The sequence below is a fragment of the Cornus florida genome, unplaced genomic scaffold, assembly GCF_030987335.1.
Source record: "Cornus florida cultivar Cherokee Brave unplaced genomic scaffold, ASM3098733v1 CherokeeBrave_3.0.0_Hap2_Chr06, whole genome shotgun sequence".
In the NCBI taxonomy this organism is placed as follows: Eukaryota; Viridiplantae; Streptophyta; class Magnoliopsida; order Cornales; family Cornaceae; genus Cornus; species Cornus florida.
Genome location: NW_026775576.1, coordinates 26,995,014 through 26,999,280, shown reverse-complemented (window position 1 = coordinate 26,999,280; position 4,267 = coordinate 26,995,014). Strand labels below are relative to the sequence as shown.

The 4,267-nt window shown below is 37.1% G+C and overlaps 1 pseudogene; it reads right to left on the bottom strand.

Moving 5' to 3' along the window:
• Window positions 1-3,486: 3,486 nt before the first annotated feature.
• On the bottom strand, window positions 3,487-3,585 carry LOC132315250 (small nucleolar RNA R71; annotated as a pseudogene).
• Window positions 3,586-4,267: the final 682 nt, after the last annotated feature.

Genomic DNA, 4,267 nt, shown 5'->3' with positions numbered 1-4,267 from the left:
AGAGTTCAATATCAAGGCATGATTAACTCGATGGAAGCATAAAAGGGAATTTAATCTACTTAAGGGATTAAATTACCAAGATTACAAGGCAAGTCCAAATGTTCTACGAACAAAATCTGTCAAGGATCATGTCAAGGACAAGTTCAATATCAAGTTAAAAGTTCATTGCATACGAGACACAACCATGTTAATTAAGTTCTACACAAGGAAAATAAGTAAATGTAAGTCTCAAAACTTATCCGATTATTCTCAATTTGATACACGTGAAGGAACTCGTCAAGGAAATCATGAATACCAAGTTACAAACTTAATCAAGTCCAAGGAACCATTGAATTGATTTTAATTAATTCATTTAATTAAAATCTCTAAATTTTGAAACTCACCTAAATAATCTCAAATTAAAGCATGTCATTGATGAGCGCTGAAAAGTGCGTATTTAAACCCCTTAAGCTTAGGTATTCTAGCACCTTTATCTATCTTACTCTACCGTTTTAGATTGACTTCATATTATTTTCATTTTCAAGAACTTATCCCGAAAATAAGCTAACTCAGCCAAATAAGAGCTTAATTGAAGCAATTCTGGGATTAAATAAAGAAAGGAGCAAAGTGGAGAAAGAAGAAGCAAATGAAGCCAAAGGTGGGAAGCAGCAAAATTCGATCGATCCAACTTCAAGGTTTGATCGATCGAACAATGATCGATCTCAGCACTTCAAGATAGATCCAAGCCTTGGCCCAAAAGCATAAAGTCCAAAAGTTCGATCGATCCAACACCACCCTTCGATCGATCGAACATTTTTGTCCTTATTCAAATGATCGATCATATCCACAGCTGTACCACCCACTAACCACTTTTGTCCTTTTTCCCAAAAATATCTCCTAAAATATCTCAGATTTGTCTTTTCCCAAAAAGCTCAACCAGTTGGATCAATCCAGCCTAAGTTCGATGGATCTCAGCCAATTCGATCAATCCAAGTCCAAGGTTCGATTGATCGAACTTCCTCCAGTGCGAAAAAGTTAAATTTCCATCTCATTGAAGGTTGTCCTTTATCCAATCATTAGGGAATATTGTGTGCACGACCCCAACTCATTTTGGGTGTTATTTTGACCAACCTATATAAGGATAAGGATTGTTTTTTACAAGGGGAGCCAATATCATTTTCATATCATCTCTTGGAGAGCAAGCTTAGAGGAGGAGGAGGAGGCTAGAGACACCATGGAGTTAGCCCTTGAGGGTTGGAGCAACATCACCATGAGTGGCTAGACATCCTCTTGGGGCTAGAGTTAGCCCCAAGCATGTTTTCTATATCTTAATCTTGTGTATTATTGAGGGATTAGTGTTATAATTGATATTTTGACACTTTGATATATATAGATGTTGTTTATTCAATGATTTATGTGGTTTAATGCTTCCAATTGATCATTTCATTCTATCTATATGTCTATATATGCTAGAGTAGATGTTCATGTGCTTGTCTCTAAATTTTGTGTTATTGATGCATGTCTATGTGTATTGATGCTATAGATTTGAAGATTGTCAAAACATAGCGCTTAAAGAAATGCTCTTGTGATTCTCTTGATGGTTCATACTTATTCCTTGATGAATTGTGCCTCTCCCCTAGTTTATTTTCATGCTAGTAGTGTAGATGTAGTGCAGTTGTAGTGTAGTGTTACATGGGAGGACAATCTATGCTTGTTGTTTGATGATCCAAGCTTTTGAATACAAGAAGCATATGTCTTTATCCTAGTGTTGTATTTGGATTGTGAGCTTAATGAAAGGATTAATGACTTGTCTTTATCTATTGTGCCTTTCACATGTTGTTTAGACAATATATTGTACTTTTCACATGATGTTTAGACAATACATGCTTAACTAGTCATCCTTACTTGTTGAATCAACCAAACACACACACATTTCAATATTGCAACACACCTTTTTATTTGCCCTCATTAGTCACTTATCAATGGTATAGAAATGCATAGCTTGGTGGTGATCTCTAAACCCCAAGATCTGTCTCTGTCTTACTTACTCTTAATTACATTCTTTTGTTATCACTTAGTTGAATTTAGTTGCTCTCTAATCAACCAACCAACCAATTGTTTGATCACTCGACCTACTAGCCGTAATAGCGATTCCACGACCTTGTTTGATCCTCACAATCCTTTGGGACGATCCCTACTCGCCCTAACTATATTTATAGTGAAAGGTATTAGTGGCTTCTATAAATGTAAAACTTGTGGCCCTCGCCTTAATGCACACTCTTAAGCTTATGGTAGGACAACGACCATAGTTTTTGGCGCCGCTGCCGGGGATTTGATTTATTTGATTAGGCAACGCCGAATTTGTGGAATTGATTAGGATTAGTATCTTTTGATCATGTCTTTACTTTATTTTTTTTTTCTTTTTGGTTACTTATTGTGTTGGTCTTACTTAACTAGGTGCATTATTGGAGAGGAAGCAAGCAAAGGAGCATTCAAGCTAAGCAAGCAAGGAAAAAAGCTAAAAATTCTAAAAATTTGCTAAGCTAAGCTTTCAATTTGGAGTTGAAGTGCTAAAGGACCTTTGTGAGACTTTCTTTACTCAATCCCTTAGTTAAATCGTCGGCCCGCGTGGAGGCTTATTTTTAATTGTTCTTGCATCATTATTGTTAAAGCATGGGAGTATGAATTAAGTGTTTGTGGAAGAAGTCTAATTGCATTGTTGTCAAGGCATAGTGTTTGTCATTCTTTGTGCTTGTTGTGTTTTGCATTGTGCATGCATGGACGTCGTTCATTGAGACCAACTCTTGTCCCTCTTGATTTGCATCTTGAATCTATCGTTAGAAATCCTAGGGGAAGAGGAAGTTTAAATAGAACCAATCTATTAATGGATGACCATAATAATGATCATATTGAGGACCTTGGTCACATAGACCAACAAGGTATCTTTCATTCCAAATTGCACAATGAGAACATACAAGTACAATTAGGCATGCCTAGGCCATTCATTCACCAACCACCACAACAACAAGGCCAAGTTCCATATAGAATGCCAAGGCCAGTGTATGTTCCACAACCTCCCATCATTAATCAAGGAATTCAAAATCAAGGTGTTCATGTTACACCTCAAGTAGCTAATCCACCTTTTACTTTAAGAGACCATTATGTGCCTAATGAGTATAATGCACTTACATGCATCCAATTGCCTCTATTTAGAGCACATCATTATGAAATTAAACCGCAAACCATTCAACTGCTTCCTAACTATCGTGGACTTCCAAGTGAAGAACCTTACAAGCATTTGGATGAGTTTCTTAAAGTATGCTTCACCGTAAAATATACGGACATGCCGGAAGAGGTTTTGAGACTCAAACTTTTTCTATTCACCTTAAAAGACAAGGCAAAGTATTGGTTTAACAATCTTAGGCATTTTTCAATCACTTCTTGGGCAAAAATGAAACAAGAGTTCTTGAAGAAGTACTATCCGGTTTCTAAGACCAATGCCATGAGAACCTCAATTCGAAAATTTTCACATGGGGATGGAGAAACGTTTCATGAGGCATGGGAACGCTTCAATGAATTGCTTAGGAAGTGTCCACATCATGACATGCCCAAATGACAATTAGTTCAATATTTCTTTGAGAGCTTATCGGACAACTATAAGGGTATGGTTGATGCTTCCATGGGTGGCTCATACATTGATAGGCATGAGGATGACGTGTGGCGTCTTTATGAGAGCACGAGTGAAAATTCTTTGCATAGAACACTATCATCCAAGCATGGTAGAAATTCACAAGGTATGAAGAGTGTTAGCTTACATCAAGTCGACCATTCAAATGAAATAGCCGCCGAAATGAAGTCTTTATCTCAAATGTTTGATCAATTTTTAATTAACCAAAACTCGGTGAACCAAGTATCTTCCTTCCCTAACCATTCTCATCGTGCATCAAATGAAACATGTATGACTTGTTCTAGTGTTCTTCATTCTACTTCTCATTGTCCTCACAGACAAGTGCAAAATGAACCTAATGAACAAGTCAATGCAGCTTTTGTGAACTAAGGGAACAATCCTTGTGGTACTCACTATAATCCAAGTTGGAGGAATAATCCGAATTTCTCTTGGAAAAACCAAGGAGAGGGCTCAAACCCTTCCCAAGGCGGTTTTCAAGGGAAGTACATTCCACCTCCACTTCAAAACCAAGGATCCCAAGGTTATAGACCTTATCAATCACAAGGGAATCAATTTTCTAATTCTCATTTTCCCAACCAATCTTATTCCCTACGTAATACT